We start from the raw sequence: 18,687 nt of genomic DNA, 5'->3' as shown, positions 1-18,687 counted from the left end.
CTCGATCCCAGGACCCTGAGATCATGACCGGAGCCGAAGGCAGCAGCCCAACCCACTGAGCCACCCAGGTGCCCCTCTCTCTCTCTTTCCTAAAGCTTCTTAGGACTTATGAAGGGAAAGTTGTGGTATATGTCTTCCTTTGAAGTAATTAACAAAAGAGAAATAAAATTAAAGTCATAAATTTTATCCATTAAAAATACAGTAGCCCCCCCTTATCCATGGTTTTGCTTTCTGTGGGTTTAGTAACCCATTGTCAACTACAGTCTGGAAGCAGATAGTACTTAAATGTGTCATCAGGTCAATATTAGCCTAACACTGTCACAATGCCTATGTCATTCACCTCATTTCATCTCATCACATTGGCATTTGATCATCTCACATCATTACAAGAAGAATGTAAAATACAGTATAATAAGATATTTTCAGAGAGAAAGAGAAAGCACATTCATGTAACTTTTATTGCGGGATATTGTTGTAATTGTTCTATTTTATTATTAATTATTGTTAATCTCTTATGGTGCCTGATTTATAAATTAAGCTTCATCATATATATATATAGGCATAGGAAAAAACTTAATAGATATAGGATTTGGTATTATCCTTGGTTTCAGGGATCCACTGAACATCCTAGAACTTATGACCTAAAGATAGAGGAAGACTAGTGTATTATTAATTACTGACATTTATTGAGCACTACTATAGCACAAGCATTGTAAGTGCTTCACAAGTATTATTTATTTTACACTTAATAGCAAACCTATGAGATACGTCCTATTACTATGACTTCTCTACAGGTGAAAAACTCAGAGGTGGCTGAACCACTATTTGAACTAAAGTCCAGAATGCCCATTCTTTTTTTTTTTTTTAAGATTTATTTATTTACTTATTTAAGAAAGCAGTGGGTGAAGTGGAAGAGGGAGAGAGAATCTCAAAGCAGACTTTGCACTGAGCGTGGAGCCCAATGAAGGGCTCAATCTCACAGCCCTGAGTTCATGATCTGAGCGAAAACCAAAAGTCAGACGCTTAACTAACTGAACCAGGCACCCCCAGAATGCCCATTCTTTTTTTTTTTTTAAGATTTTATTTATTTATTTGACAGACAGAGATCACAAGTCGACAGAGAGGCAGGCAGAGAGAGAGAGGAGGAAGCAGGCTCCCCACTGAGCAGAGAGCCCCATGTGGGGCTCGATCCCAGGACTGGGATCATCACCCAAGCTGAAGGCAGAGGCTTTAACCCACTGAGCCACCTTGGCACCCCCAGAATGCCCATTCTTAACCACATTTAAGTATAATTTCTCAAAGGAACTGAAAGAAATGAGTTGCCCAAGGCAACCTGCTCCTTTGCATAATATGCTTGTCATTGCCATTCATCACATTTGTGACCATCTTGCATACATTTTTAAAGAAGTATTCTATTCAATGCCACAGTCCAAAGATTCATTCTGCTTTAATTATGAAATACTAGGGCGCCTGGGTGGCTCAGTGGGTTAAGCCACTGCCTTCAGCTCAGGCCATGATCTCAGGGTCCTGGGATCGAGTCCCGCATCGGGCTCTCTGCTCAGCAGGGAGCCTGCTTCCTCCTCTCCTCTCTCTGCCTGCCTCTCTGCCTACTTGTGATCTCTCTGTGTCAAATAAATAAATAAAAAATCTTTAAAAAAAAAAATAATAATTATGAAATACTAAAATCAAAACCTGAGTGGTAAACTTCAATGACAGACATATAAGTCTGTGGCTAACTACCTGAGATGAAATGAGAAAGCATTCCTTGCTTTCTACCTGTATAATGTCTGAAAGTCAATACTGTCCTCCAGGATAGAGCTAGATCTTGGGGGTCCGAGACAGGCTTAAGGGCAAATGCTGACCAACAAAGTAACATAGCCTTTATAGTAATATAGTCTTCAATACAGTCCCTTACCCAGAGCCTTCTTCAAGTGACCCAAATTTTATATTTTAACGATTAAAAAGTTCATGAGAAGAGACTGCCATTAAATATACACAGGATCCTTTTCACTGAGGATTTGATGAATCTGTCATTTTAAGAGAGCTGTGCCTGACAGATCCTTCTACTACTGTACATACTTGCACAATAAACCATAATGACTCATAACCACCATCCATTACTTTGGTGTTTCGCAACTTGTTTTCCACTCTTCCCTCCTTTTAAAACTGAACTTAAGGCAATATACACAGAATTATAATAAATGAACTTTAATAGCAAGAGTTTAAGATTTAAAAAACCCACGGTACATTTGAATGGCTCGCCTTCTGGTTTTTCCACTAAAGATTACATAGATATTTAAAGTGTACTGTATTCTCTTAATGGAGGCAGAAAAAATTGTTTTCATTCTCATAATGTTAACATTCTTTTTTTTTTAAAAAAAAGATTTTATTTTGAAAAAAAGATTTTATTTATTTATTTGACAGAGATCACAAGTAGGCAGAGAGGCAGGCAGAGAGAGAGAGGAGGAAGCAGGCTTCCCGCTGAGCAGAGAGCCCGATGCGGGGCTCGATCCCAGGACCCTAGGATCATGACCTGAGCTGAAGGCAGAGGCTTTAACCCACTGAGCCACCCAGGCGCCCCTAATGTTAACAATTCTTAAACAAGAATGTTGCATATTGGTTTGATAGGATTTCAAATCTACTTGTTTATGACAAAAATGAAACTGTTCTTAAGAGTAAAGTTGTTTTGATATGAGAATGAAGTAGGTTGTGTCAGGATTTTATCATCTCATCCATTACTGTTGATAAGTACTCCATAGCTCAGCTGCCAAGGGCCATGCTTGGGGCTTATCAATAAAACATAAGAAGCAGCAACTTATGGCAAGGGGACATTTAGACTATAAACATGGAGAGTCTGTGAAGACTGTGCGTATTCAGTCTGGCAAGGCTACCCTTTGCTAATCTAAATAGCTCTCCCAAGACCCGTTGAGCTGGTGGGTCCGGTGCAGGAAAGGCAACTCTTTTTTTCCCAACAGTGGTGAAAACTGTAGTGGCCCCATGAAGAACATCTTTCCCACCAGCGTCAGTGCCATTGTTCCTTACCAAAACGCTCAGGCAACAAAGGTCTTTTGCTTCTGTTCTGACTGCATAACATCAGCTCTCAGCTGGCGGGGCTCTCTCTCCTGAGTACCAACTATATAAAAGGTAAACCTCAACTGAATTTGGACTTTATTTCTTTCATTTCCCCTTGCCAGGAACAATAATGTGATTTTTGATTTATCATTGTTTTGGAGCTTCTTATTTCTTTGTTGGCTTATTAAGAGACATTATCTTGTATGCTATTGGCTTATGAAATGCCTACAGTGAACCTGCATTAAATAAATTGCTGGTGTTGACCTTAAAAATAAAACGTCCAGTTATTTTACTAGCAAAAGATGAGTTTATTCGGGAATAAAGAGAATTGTAAAACCATAGGCAAGTTCAGAGAACAAAGAAGTAGTAGGTTCTTTTATAGAGAAAGGGGGGGGCTAAGTTGGAAAGGCAGTTATAGACAGAAAATCCATTGGAGTAAGCTGGGAGCTGGAAGTATAGTAGATTTTCACTGGCTGGGCTGTTGGGTGAGAGTGAGATAAGGTAAGGCTTTCTTCCTTCTGCTGAGAGTAACGTAGCATCCACCTGCAAGGTCTGCCTTTTTCTGTTGGGTATGCAGTTGACTAGAGTAATAGGGTGTGAGAGCTCCGCCTGCTGAACCTCCTGACTCCATTTTAGTGAGGTTTCCCATGAATTTTCACACTGGTAAAGACAAACTCTGTCTTGGAGCATAATTTGACTCCTAAAACCAAACAGTATATTACAGTGATGTTGTGATTTATATTAAGAAATACATATATTTGGTCTTTGTCAGTTTCTGGCAAAGCTCCTTAAGTGATAAAAACAATAAAGGTCAGGGGGAGGTTGGGGAGGGAGAGGGTGGTGGGGTTATGGACATTGGGGAAGGTATGGGCTATGAAGTGTATAAACCTGGCAATTCACAGACCTGTACCCCTGGGGCTAATAATATATTATATGTTAATAAAAAATTAAAAATTAAAAACAATAAAGGTGAAACAGGTATCTTTTAAAGAAGATTTTATTTATTTATTTGACTGAGAGAGACACAGGGAGAGAGAGAACACAAGTAGGAGGAGTGGGAGAGGGAGAAGCAAGCCCGCTGAGAAGGGAGCACATTGGGGGCTCCATCCCACAACCCCAGGATCATGACCTGAGGCCAAGGTAGATGCTTAATGACTGGAGCCACCCGGGCACCCTGAAACAGGTGTCTTTTGCCATCCATATAACAAGCCTGTTTAAATCACACTTGAGTTAATATTAATGAGGTGACTTTTGGAAAACCCCAAGGTAATATAAGGATAGGGACTGGTTGCTAGGGGGAACCATGCTGATGAGATCAGAGGGTTGGAACTTTCAGTCCTACCTACCACCCCACCTCCCACCTCTCCAAAGGGGCTGGAGTTCGAGTAAATTCTATACAGATTTAATATAACAACCAATGGTCAATGACTTCATCAACCATGCCTACATAACGAAGCCTCCATAGAAAACCAAAAGGACAGGGTTCAGAGAGTTTCCAAATTGGGACACAAGAAGGTGTGGGGGGAGAGTGGTGCACCCCCAACTGAGAGCATCCCTCATCCCTTCTCACATACCTTGCTCCACGCATCTCCTCCATTTGGCTGTTCCTGAGTTATATGCTTTTATAATAAAAGCAATCTAGTAAATCTAGCAATCTAGTAAATCTGGCAATCTAGTAAATAAACTTTTTTTTCTGAGTTCTAGCAAATTACTTACTCTAGCAAATTAATCAAACACGAGAAGGGAGTCATGGGAAATTAATTTATAGCCTGTAGGTCAAAAGAACAGTTAACACCCTGGCCTTGCACTTGTTGGCTGAAGGGAGTGGGACAACAGTTCTATAGAACTGAGCTCTGAATCTGTGGGATCTCCAGCTAGGTGGTATCAGAATTGAGTTAAATTGTAAGACACCCAGTTAGTGTCTCAGATTGCTTGGCGTGTTGAAAAACTACCACACATTTATGGCCAGAGTACAGAATTGTTCAGAGTATTGCTTGCAAAGGAAAACGAGAGTTTTTTCCTTCACAACTACATGAATATGATTCCATACAAGCACTTTTAAAATAAAAATGACCAACCATACTGATTCACTATCAAATAGCCACACCATACATCAACATTTCAAAATGTTGAAAATGCTCCTAAAATTTTCATTATCACTAATTTCTTTGCTAGAAATCACACAGATCAGAAAATATAACAAAAAGCAGCAATTGTTTCTCCAACAGTTTTGCATCAGAGCCACACTTCCAACCTACTTTTCACTTTCCTACAATACATTCCACCCGTACATTTTAGAACTTTTGCAAATTAAGTTAGAAGTACTTGTTCACCTCAATTCATCTCTCGTGAATGGCTGTGTGGAACTCTAAATTTAAGCACAACTGAATTACTGTTCTCTGATTAGTGTAGAATAATTCTTGGATTCATGGCAAAGCCAGGCTAAATGACACTGTAAAGAAACCCTTTGTTTTCAAATAAATCAGTGGTTGGCTTTAGATAATGCTATAAAGAATCTTATTCATGTAGTGTACCCTAGTTAAAATTGTAGAAGTTGAGAACAACAACAAAACTTCCACTTCTATTAAAATAATAATCTTTATTTAAAGCTTTTCCCTCTATATGGATTCAATAGAACCACTGCATTTTAGAAGCAGAAGGAAATCTGAGTAACTTAAAATCAAGAAAAATCAAGTGACTTGCTAAGGATCCCTTAATAAGTTAGTGGCAGATCTAACAAACTTTGGCTTTCTAAATTCCTACATAAGGCTAAAAAGCATTATAGAATATTATGGATAGGTTATTATCAGCCAACATTTATCACATTCCTACTTTGTGCCCTTTCCTATGCCAAGCATTTTTACATCCATCATCACTTTTCTAAGTTAGCTCATAAGATTTTTAAAAACTTAACAAAAGAATCACATTCACTCCTTTAAATGTTTAGTGTTGCCAACAGAAAATATTGCCACATGATCTAAACGGAAAGAGGAAATTCAATTACTGCAATAACTGCACTGCTTAAGAGGATGTGTCCCAATGACACACTTCACTCTCAGAAATTTCCCTCCCAGAGGTAGATAAAGATTTAGAAAACCTACGAACTCATTTCTGTGTACTGGCTTCTTTGCAAAAGACCTATAAAGAACTCTGTAGCTACCTCGTCCTCCTTCATCCACTTCTATACTTTTTCCTTATCACATTCTTTCTGATTCTTTTATAGCTACTCTTTGTTCTCCAATCTATGCTTTCTCCTAAATTGCTGTTGCCTCTGATAATCCAAAAATCTGAATAATCAGGAAATGATGTAGAATTTTTCCTCTACATTCTGACCCACATCCTTTTTTCTTTTTTTAAAGATTTTATTTATTTATTTGACAGATCACAATTAGAGAGAGAGGAGGAAGCAGGCTCCCCACCGAGCAGAGAGCCTATGCGGGGCTCGACCCCAAGACCCTGGGATCATAACCCGAGCTGAGGGCAGAGGCTTTAACCCACTGAGCCACCCAGGCGCACCCCCCCCTTTTTTTTTTAAGATTTTATTTATTTGAGAGGGAGAGAGGGAGCGCACACACGTGAACTAGTGGGGAGGGGGCATGGCAGAGGAGAGGGAGAAGCGGACTCCTTGCTAAGCAGAGAGCCTGATGTAGGGCTCAATCCCAGGACCCCGAGATCATGACCTGAGCCGAAGGCACCCGCTTAACCAACTGAGCCACCTGGGCATCCCTGACCCACACCCTTTATCTACCTAGGCCAAATTCCTTCCCAAATGGTCACTGTTAGAGGACAGGATTCATCAAATCAGAGATCATTCTAACCATGGTTAAAAAAAAACAAAACACTAAAATGTGGGTATTTGCTTTTTTATAAATAATAATCTACTTTAAAATGCATTATAATTGTCATTTCTATACATGCTACAAGGCAAAGTAAATTATATTGTTTTCACAGACCCATTGTACTAAAAGGTTCAGTATTTTTAGTTGAGGATAAGAATTTACTGGTATTCACAGTCAGAATGGCTAAAATTAACAAGTCAGGAAATGACAGATGCTGGCGAAGATGTGGAGAAAGGGGAGCCCTCTTACACTGTTGGTGGGAATGCAAGCTCGTGCAACCACTCTGGAAAACAGCATGGAGGTTCCTCAAAATGCTGCAAATAGAACTACCCTATGACCCAGCAATTGCACTACTGGGTATTTACCCTAAAGATACAAACGTAGTGATCCGAAGGGGCCCGTGCACCTGAATGTTTATAGCAGCAATGTCTACAATAGCTAAACTATGGAAAGAACTTAGATGTCCCTCAACAGATGAATGGATAAAGAAGATGTGGTATATATACACAATGGAATACTATGCAGCCATCAAAAGAAATGAAACCTTGCCATTTGCGACGACGTGGATGGAACTAGAGGGTATCATGCTTAGCGAAATAAGTCAATCAGAGAAAGACAACTATCATATGATCTCCCTGATATGAGGAAGTGGAGATGCAACATGGGGGGTTAAGGGGGGAGGAGAAGAATAAATGAAACAAGATGGGATTGGGAGGGAGACAAACCATAAGTGACTGTTAATCTCACAAAACAAACTGAGGGTTGCTGGGGGGGGGGGTTGGGAGAAGAGGGGTGGGTTATGGACATTGGGGAGGGTATGTGCTATGGTGAGTACTGTGAAGTGTGTAAACCTGGCAATTCACAAACCTGTACCCCTGGGGATAAAAATATATTATATGTTTATAAAAAATAAAAAATAAATAAATAAAAATTTACTGGTATTCATATATTTATGCTTTAAAAACTATTTTTAAATTGCCTGTATTAACTAAATTTCACACGGCCTTTCTACCACTGCAAATTCTTAAATGTGTATTTCAAAGAATTTGTGTAGGTCTAGACCAAATAATGTTACCACTGAAAAGGAAAAATAAAGGGCACCTGGGTGGCTTAGTCAGTTAAGGGCTGCCTTTTGCTTGGGGTCCAGAGATCAAGCCCCAGGTACTGAGATCTGCTTCTCCCTTTGCCCCAACCCCTGCTTGTGCTCTCTCTCTCTCTCAAATAAAATATTTTTAAAGAAGGGAGAGAGAAAATGAAAAATAAGAAAATCTAACTATTCACCAGTTCTGATTAGTGTGAAGATGCTATGCTATTTTTTTGCAGCTGTCACCTCCACCATATGTTAGCAAGTAAACTCATAATTCCTAACAGGTAAGTTGATCAAACAAGAGTATTGATTCATTTGAGACGAGTGTCAATACTGTTTGAAAAAAATATTTTAGTGCACTTTATTAGCAAATCCTATCACACAGACACAAAAGAATCATGGACCTGAGAAAATATTACTGAACTTAAGTTACATTTAAATTTTAATATTAAAAAATAATGAAGTAAATAATTTTTAAATTTAGTTTTGTTTAAATAGCACACTAAACATTATAAGTTCACATTTGAGTCTTTTATCTTAACAGTGAGTTTTTATATTTATACTAACATGAAACATTAAAATAATGCCTTAAAAGTATTAAGGAGAAAATCTAAGCCGAAGATCAATAAGGAAGAAGACATGAACAATACTATAAACCTATGAGACCTAATAGTCCTCTAAAGAACAGTCCTACCAACAGGATCAAAATACGTAATCTTCCCAAGTACACATGAAGCATTCTCTAGGAAAGCCCATACATTAGGCCATAAGAAGGCCTCATTTAATTTAAAGAGACAGAAATCATATGTGTTCTCAGACAACAATGGATTTAAACTAGAAAGCAGTAACAAGAGGAAATTCAGCAAATCCACAAATATGTGGAAATTAAACAACACATTCTTACGTAACCAAGGGGTCAAAGAAGAAATCACAAGGGAGGGGAAAAAAAAAAAAGAAATCACAAAGGAAATTAGGAAATACTTTCAGATAAATGAAAATGAAAACACAACAAACCAAGCCCTCTAGAATTCAGCTAATACAGTGTTTGGAGGGAATTGTGTAACTGTGAATGCCTGCACTAAAAAAGGAAAATCTAAAAATCAATGGCTTAACCTTCACCTTAAAGAGACTAGAAAAAGAAGAGCAAGGTACACCCAAAGCAAGCAAAAGGAAGTAAGTCATAATGATTAGAGCAGAAATCAATGACATCAAGCATTGCAAAACAATAGAGAAACCAAAAGTTGGTTCTTTGAAAAAAAATTAACAAGGTTGGCAAACCTTTAGCCATACTGATCAAGAAGAGAGAAGACTCGTTACTAAAATAAGGAATGAATGGGAACATCACTATCAATCTCAGAGAAGTAAAAAGGATTTTAAGGAAATACTATGAACAGTTGTACACCAACACATTAGATGACCTAGATGAAATAGACAAATTTGTAGAAGAAAAAATTATCTAAACAAACTAAAGAAATAGAAACTATCTAAATAGATACATAACAAGTAGAGATTGAATTAGTAATCAAAACAAACTTTCCTACAAATAAAAGCCAAAGTCTTGCTTAAAGAAAAATTAACATTAATCTTTCATAAAATCTCACTCCCCCCAAAGAAAAAGAAGAGGAAGGAACTCACTCAAGGAGGCCAGTATTACTCTGACACCACAATCAAATAAAGATATCACAAGAAAAGTATAGATCAATATAGGTGCAAAAATCCTCAACAAAATACCAGCAAACCAAATCCAGCAACATATAAAAACTATTCTATACCACGACCAAAGGTGATTTATTCCAGGAACAAAAAGTTGGATTAACATCTGAATACCAAGCAAATGTAATATGCTATATTAACAAAATAAAGGACAAAAACTACCCAATCATCTCAATAGAAGCAGAAATAGCACTTGAAAAATCTAACACTCTAATGTTAAAACCATAGCAAACCAAGAAGAGAATTTCCTCAAGCTAATAAAAGGGCAGCTACAAAAAGCCCACAGCTAACATTACATGTAATGATGAAAGACTAAATGCTCTTCCCCTGTTACCAGGCATGAGACAAAGATATCAGTTCTCTTCCCTTCCATTCAACATTTTACTGGAGGTTCTAGCCAGAGAAATTAAGCAAGAAAAAAATTATAAAAGGCATTTGGATTGAAAAGGAAGAAGTAAAACTATCTCTATGTGCAGATAATATGATCTTGTATATAGAAAATCCTAATGAATCCACCAAAAAATTATTCAAACTAATATAACAATATTTAAATATAACAATAATTTAACAATATAACAATATTTAAAAATCAATTGTACTGGGTGCCTAGGTGGCTCAGTTGGCTAAGTGTCTGCCTTTAGCTCAGGTACTGATCCCAGGGCCCTGGGATAGAGTCCTACATTGGGCTCCTTACTCAGCAGGGAGTCTGCTTATCCCTCTCCCTCTGTCACTCCCCCTGTTTGTGCTCTCTCTTTCTCTCTCTGACAAATAAATATTTTTAAAAATGAATAAAAGTAAAAATCAATTGTATTAATACAACATTATGTCAATTATGGTTCAATAAAAATATCATTTGTTTTTGTATACAGTAGCAACGAGCAAACATAAAATGAATTAAGAAAACAATTCCATTTACAACAGTATCAAAAGAATAAAATACTTAAGAATAAATTTTTTAAAAAGAAGCACAAGACATAAACTGAGAAATACAAAACATTGTTGAAAAACTATAAAAGATCTTAACAAATGGAAAAGCAACCCATGTTCATGGATCTGAACACACAATATCATTAAGATGGCAATATTCTCTAAATTGATCTACAGATTCAATACAATCCCTATCAAAATCCCAGTTGCCATTTTTTCATAAATTGACAAGCAGATTCTAAAATTCATATGGAAATTCAATAGCCCCAAAATAGTGCAATCTTGAAAAAGAACAAAGTTGGAGAACTCATACTTCCTGATTTTAAAACTTCCTACAAAGCCATGCTAAGCTAATTAAGGCAATGTGGCACTGGTATTAGAATAAAAATGAGAGTACAGAAATATACCTTTACATTAATGGTCAATTGATTTTTTTTACATGGATGCCAAGATAATTCAAAGGGAAAAGAATATAAAGATTTTTAAAATTTTTAAAAGATTTTTATTTATTTATTTGACAGAGAGACAGAGATCACAAGTAGGCAGAGAGGGGGGGAAGCAGGCTCCCCGCTGAGCAGAGAGCCCAATGCGGGGCTTGATCCCAAGACCCTGAGACCATGACCTGAGCCAAAGGCAGAGGCCCAACCCATTGAGCCACCCAGGCACCCCAAGTGTAACAGATTCCAGAGTAGGTTATTCTGTCCTCTTCATTCACTATCTGTGACATTTTACTTATTTTTTAACTTTTCTAATCATGTGAATTTCCTCAATTTCTTTCTTACCATCTTTGCCCAGAACATAAATACATTATATAATGGAATAATATGACTTGAGACATAAAATGATCTTTCATTCTTACTTAGTTAAACAGGAGCTCATCCCAGGAACTGCCAAGGCACATGATAATAGCCATTAGCTAACATCCATCACAGATGAGCATAACGATAGACTATAACTGCCGATCTCCAGATTTATATAAGTGGTGCTGATTATCATCTTTAAGCGACTTTAGACAATAGCATGACAACAGTATCTGTTAGAGTTAATACCTCTGCAGATACCAACAGAAGACATTCAAAACTTGTATGTTCAGAATTTAACCCATTTAGTAATTAAATTTAGAATTTTAAGCACTTTTCTATTAAGCAAGAAATACATGATATTTAAAACATTTTCAGTCAGCTTTCTTCTTGAAGTCTGGCACCAGTTACTAAATTAAAACAAAGAAGTCTCAGAATAATAAGGTAAAACTGAAAAAACAGTCTTCAAACTCATTTAACCACTACCTCAACAGTAGATGGTAATCTGCATTATCTGTAAATCAACTCTGCCTCCTGTTCTTTCAGATGAGGGGTTTAAGCCAAGTCAGACTTTACCCTCTCCTCAAAGGCCCAGGAGACCTCCTAGTAAATCCAGGTAGAAGTGTTCAAATCAGCTCTGCCCTGTGCTGCCTACATACAGCTCCCTTCAAAACCTCACTGAGTCCCAATTTCCTCACCTGTAAAATAAAAGTACTCACTTACTCCCCAACGTTACTCTGAATATTTAATAAAATAACATCTTGGGGTACCTATGTGGCTCAGTTGTTTAAGCATAAGACTCTTAGGTTCAGCTCAGGTCATGATCTCAGGGTCCTGCGATAGGGCCATGCATTGTCCAGCTCCCTGCTCAGCACGGAGTCTGCTTGTCTCCCTCTCCCTTTGCCCCTCCTCCTACTTGCACACAATCATTCTCGTTCTCAAATAAATAAATAAATAAATCTTTAAAAATAATAATGATAATGTCTTAAAACATCTAGTACATGATAGATACTCAACAAATATTAATTCCTTTTTCTTTGCTCACCCCAAAGTGAAATACAGGTCACTAATGACAAAAACTACAAAAGTCCAGATGAAAGAAACTTTTTGGCTTAGTGTGTACTAAAAAGAGCAGAATTATCTAAATATTAAAGGAAACCAACCTTTATTTTCTACAGGTATCCAATTCATACACTCTTAAGTAGGTAAATTATAACCATGATGATAAAATATAAGATACCACAGGGGAAAAAAATCAACTAACTTTGCACTAATTATGTTATTATTATCTGGCAGTTTTATTAGGAAACAACTGAGTATCCAGTTGGCAGACTATTACAGACAATTTCAGTTAAATGATTCATCAAATAAGCCAACAAGAACTTAAGGCTTGGCTGTATTTGCAGTACCAGAATTTCCTAAGAGAAGGCTTCATAAAGAATCTTAAGACACCACACTTGAGAAAGCAGAAGGGAACAGGTCAAGATCCCCACAAAAGACCAGACTACACAGGGATTATTTTAAAAAGATTTAAAACAATACCCTTTGAGAAAGAGAGACAAATAAAGAAACAGACTTTTAATTATAGAGATGGTTACCAGAAGGAAGATGGGTGGAGGGATGGGTCACATAGGTGATGGGGACTAAAGAGTCCTAATGTCACAACGAGCACTGAGAAATGTATAACATTGTTGAATCACTATATTGTACACCTGAAACCAATATAATACTGTATGCTAACTGGTATTAAAATAAAACTTAAAAAAAAATAAAATATATAAAATCGTGTTACAGGAAAAAAATAAAACACCTTTCCTAAAGACACATGGGAAAGGGAAAACAGAAAAGGATAGATTTATTTTCTCTAAGTCAGGAAACCAATAGACAGATTTTAAAAATGATTTTTTAAAATGGGTTACATATTGACATGTTCAAACCAAGAGAATATAAAAGGGTGAAAAGTCTGTTTCCCACCTGTGTCCCTACCCACCCAATCCCAAATAGATAAACGCTGTTAATTTCTTAGCCTTCTGGAGTCTCTCTATGCTTAGACAAGAAAGCAAAAATATATTCTTTTTCTTTCCTTGTTTTTTCTACACAAAAGTAGCAATTTATATGTATCATTCTTCATTCCAAAGGCAATTTTTTAAACCTAAATGTCCAATGAAAGCAACAAATAAATTCAACAGGACAGAGACTCTCGTTCACATGAATGAACTTTTAAAAGGCAAAACATAGGGTGCCTGAGTGGCTCAGTGGGTTAAATCCTCTGCCTTCTGCTCAGATCATGATCTCAGGGTCTTGGGATCCAGCCCTGCATTGGGTTGTCTGCTCAGCAGGGTCTGCTTCGTTACCTGCCCCCCACCCCCACCCCAGCCTCCCTCTCTGCCTACTTGTGATCTCTGTCTGTCAAATAAATAAGATCTTTTTTAAAACAGGCAAAACATAAATGATGTTAGTGTCAGTGAGAATCAGAAATAAAGGAAATCCAAAAGAGGAAACAAAATTCAAAGAGAAAAGGTAGTATAGTCTCATAAATCTCTTTAAAAATGTTCTCTGCTAAAACATGTGAGTGTCTTATCTTTTATTAATTAAAAAGAAATAACTCCTTTTCAGACAAAAATATTTTAACCAAACATTCATGAGAAGGGAGAGTGGAGGTAAAAGGAGCTCAATCAGAAAAGAGAGCTACTAATGTCAGAATGGATTAAATGCCACTATACACACAAAGAACTACAAAAATAAGAACCACTTTCTTAAAATTATAGCAAAGTCTTAATTTCTGAATATTTACTAACTCAGTTCAAATAAACGAATGATAAAGAACTTTCCTATTTAAGCCAGCATCAATTTTAGCATTAGGTTGTTTGAAAGCTGAATGAAAATGTCTTTTCAAAACCTTTTCCTTTAATATTTATGAAAAAATAGGCCTTTACTCTCAGTGTAGCTGAGATCTACTGTCTTGGTGTGGAGTTCCTCGAGACGTCTGGCCAAAACACCTTTACAGGTGAGCTGAATTTGATATAATGATGTCAGCTACCTGGACCTGGGTTGAGAGAGTCTCCAGTAGCAACTTAACATTCTTGCAACCAGTTGCTTCTTCTCTGACTCCTAAGGATGAAAGGCTGATCTATGCTTCTCACCAGTGCATATCTCTGCTGATGAAAATCTGGAAGGAAAGGGTTTGGAATCTTGACATACCACTTCTCAAAGACTGCTAACCTTTAATCTAAAATAGCCTTCTTAGTCTTCAACTTACTTAAAACCAAAGAGATTGTTTTAAACCAGATATCTAGAACTAGATGTATTTTCTGAAAGGAAGAGTTGTCTTATCTAAAAGTCTATTCAGTCCGTAATATAGCTAAATCTTCAATGGGGAAAAAGGAGCACGAAACAATGCTATTGCAATGACGTGAACTGCCCCGCCCAATTATAAACAGTTTTAAATTTTATTATACATGCCAGCCAATGCTTAAGGAAAACCAGCATACTTACAGAAGAGGAGGTGGGTGGAGTCTTCTGTGGAAATTTTGAAAGGAATTACTGGGTATTCTCAAGGGCTTTGAAGGTTGAAACCACTAGGACTTTATAATGTCTACCTTCCCTCCCAAACTAAAAGCTTTCCTTTCCCTTATTAGAGGCTTGTTCTTAGCTGTATCACCATGATTAGTATCTTTTTTGCTCAAGACTAAAATGAACAGAGTGGGATGAAGAAAGAACAGAGATTTCCTTAAAGCAAAAGCTGGAAGAAAAGGAAAAAAGAAAACGGTCGAAAGGCTACTAAACTTTCAGAAAGGGGAAAGGCTGCAAGAGGACATAGGAGGAACATGTGGGTGTGAGCTGTGCACATGTTCAGTGGGTGGAGAGATGTTAGCCTGGACAGGTGCCGTCTGGAAAGACTGGTGGAGTTAGTATGCAACTAGGGAGTTGTATGTATGAGATTATACTAAACCAAGTGTTACTAACCCTGAGACAGCCTATAGTAGAATAGGATCATAAGGAACTTCAAGGTCATCTATTCCTACCATTGGTGGGAGCTTTGTTAAACCAAGCTCTCCAAACCATGTGCTTATCATTAGGAGATTGTTTCAAAACATCTAAAGTTCAGCTGTTCTTATTTTTAACTGAATTTAACACGTCTGTCTCGTTCAAGCCCATTACTTCTGCTTCTCCTATAGTGATCACAATTACAGTGGATATTCCATCGTCTCTCTTCTTTTTTTTTTTTTTAAGATTTTATTTATTTTTTGACAGAGAGAGACACAGTGAGAGAGGGAACACAAGAAGGGGGAGTGGGAGACGGAGAAGCAGGCTTCCCACGGAGCAGGGAGTCAGATGTGGGGCTCAATCTCAGAACCCTGGGATCAATGACTGAGCCTCCCAGGCGCCTGCATCATCTCTCCTCTTAAACATCTTGTATTTTAGATGTGCTTAAAATACAAGCATTGACTGCCCTCCTTTAGAAGGATTTATGCTGATCTGCATGGATTTATCGGTCCACCCACGTACCCTCACCTCGTCCCCTTGATGAGCACTACTATAAATTTCCATGCACCTTATCCAGGTTTAGGGTATGGCAGGTGGCCAGGAAACTGTAAAGTAACTGGTTCAAACATGCATGGAATCGATGACGTTGGTTGGCTACATAAACACGATTCTCTAACCAACAAAGCAAGTCTGTATAAGAGAAACTTTTTAAATGGCACTGAAAATATGGATATACACAGAAGTTTAGAAAGATGTACTGTGAAATACTAATAGTGATGATTAATGGATGGTAAGTTTATTGGTGATTCTTAGTTTCTCTTTTTCTTTCAAATTTGTCTTGAAAAAATGTATTACTGTGGTGATTTAAATATATTTTAGGAGGCTCAGTGGGTTAAAGTGTCTGCCTTCGGCTCAGGTCATGATCCCAGGGTCCGGGGATTAGCTCCTGGGATTGAGCATCGTGCTCTCTGCTCAGCAGGGAGCCTGCTTCCCTTCCTCTCTCTCTCTGCCTGCCTCTCTGCCTACTTGTGATCTCTGTCAAATAAATAAAATCTTGAAAAAATCATAAAATTAAAAAAATATACTTTAAAAGATACAAAAGAAGGAACATAAAAGTAATGCGGCTAGAAAATATTATTAGCTATGAAGGGGAACACTATCTAGCTGTCAAAATTTATATAGATCTACAGATATACACGATAAAGTGTTAAATAACAAAAGAACAAATTGGGTAGAATAATTCCCATTTAAAAAAAAATCAAAAAACCTCAATGTACATGGGATGCCTGGGTGGCTCAGTGGATTAAAGCCTCTGTCTTCAGCTCAGGTCATGATCCCAGGGTCCTAGGATTGAGTCCCACATCGGGCTCCCTGCTCAGCAGAGAGCCTCCTTCTCCCTCTGCCTGCTGTTTCCCCCCTTGTGCTTGAGCTCTCACTCTCTCTCTCTGAAAATTAAAGTTGTTTTTTGTTTTCATTTTTGTTTTTTAAAATGGTAAAATTTAAAAGAATCAACATTTTCTCATGTTGAAATAAGTTCATGTTAAAAATAGCTAAAATGATAGTGAATTTTTTACAGTTATTTACTGTTTTCATTGTGCAATTTTTTTTAAAGATTTTTAATTATTTATTAGACAGAGAGAGATCACAAGTAGGCAGAGAGGCAGACAGAGAGAGAGAGGAGGAAGCAGGCTCCCTGCTGAGCAGAGAGCCTGATTTGGGGCTCCATCCCAGGACCCTGGGATCATGACCTGAGCCGAAGACAGTGGCTTAACCCACTGAGCCACCCAGGCTCCCTCATTGTGCAATTTTTAAAAATTATAAAATTGTAAAATTTTCATCGTAACAGAATTCATTAAAAAATATGGAACGCTTCAAGAATTTGCGTGTCATCCTTGCACAGGGGCCATGCTAATCTCTGTATCGTTCCAATTTTAGTATATGTGCTGCCGAAGCGAGCACTGATAATTAAAGTTTTTAAAACCAAAACCAAACCTCGATGTACATTTACAGATATACACATTTATATAAACATGGGGAAAAGTCTACAAGGATATAAAAACTGAGAGTGGTTATCTTTGTGGGTAAGATTAGAGTGGAGAGGACTCATTTTTTACTTAACATACTTCTAAGTTGCTTGAATTTAGGGCATGTATACCTTTGTAATTAAAAATAATGTTCAGAAAATATGAGACAATAATAAAATTAAAATGGGGGAAGGAGATGATGTATAGTGTTTTCTTGGGAAACTAAGGAGTCTTATATTCCTTCTTAGCTCATCATATATATATTTAACATGCATGTGCATTAGGTTATATAGGCTATACACATGGTTCCATATGTATGTTTGTCTGCATATATGACACTGAGTTGGAAACCAGATCATTTTAAATTAACTTTAATCCATTTTTATTTTTAAAACAGGGAGGTAAGTAACTAGAGTAATAAAGGTCCTTCTCATTTTTGAACTCAAGCAAAAAATTGGTCAAGTCAGGGTGAAGCCTCACTGTACTCGAGGACATTGCATCCAGCTCTTGTGGAATGGCTAGTCCATCAACGAGTCCAATTTTGTGTATGAATATATTATATATGAAGTCTCTTTTACCTACAGAGAAAAAAAAGCTTGGTATTGACTGGCATAGTAAATACATCAGGAACCTGAATGGAAGCAATTATCCTGAATCATATTCACTACTATATGCAATGTAAATACAAGGTCATTTATCCAAAATCACAAAACAATAAAAGGAATAACATTATCTCAACACTACACACATTCTCCAAAAAAAGGTATGCCTTTAAAAAGGTACAAAAACCAGGCCTTTCCTCAACCAAAAGCCTGTCAAATTGTTCCTATTCTGAAGTTAAAAGCCACAAAACCAGCCCTCTACATTCTAATTATCTGCAGACAAACTTATACAGTGGCCTGAAGCAACACCTACCTATAACGATCCTTCCACACCTGGTGGTACCAAGTAACTCTGCTGGCCAATATCACACACCAGTAGATTTTGTTGTTGTTGTTGTTGTTTTTTAAAGATTTTATTTATTTATCTGAGAGAGACAGAGAGAGGTCACAGGTAGGCAGAGAGGCAGGCAGAGAGAGAGGGGGAAGCAGGCTCCCTGCTGATCAGAGAGCCTGATGCAGCCTTGATCCCAGACCCTGAGATCATGACCTGAGCCGAAGGCAGAGGCTTAACCCACTGAGCCACCCAGGCCAGATATTCTTTGATCCCATGTTTTATGTATATATATAGATATAGAT

The 18,687-nt window shown here is 37.5% G+C and overlaps 1 protein-coding gene and 1 non-coding gene across 2 annotated transcripts in view; both read right to left on the bottom strand.

Moving 5' to 3' along the window:
* Positions 1-18,687, bottom strand: part of SGK3 (serum/glucocorticoid regulated kinase family member 3) — a 146,251-nt gene that overhangs the window by 123,053 nt on the left and 4,511 nt on the right. The window lies entirely within an intron of this gene.
* LOC132014699 (U6 spliceosomal RNA) lies at positions 17,281-17,384 on the bottom strand. The gene has a single exon (XR_009403353.1). It is a non-coding gene; the product is annotated as a U6 spliceosomal RNA (small nuclear RNA).

Source organism: Mustela nigripes, chromosome 3 (genome assembly GCF_022355385.1).
Source record: "Mustela nigripes isolate SB6536 chromosome 3, MUSNIG.SB6536, whole genome shotgun sequence".
Taxonomy (NCBI): domain Eukaryota; kingdom Metazoa; phylum Chordata; class Mammalia; order Carnivora; family Mustelidae; genus Mustela; species Mustela nigripes.
The sequence above is the reverse complement of the archived record's forward strand: the minus strand, read 5'-3'. Positions and strand labels throughout refer to the sequence as shown.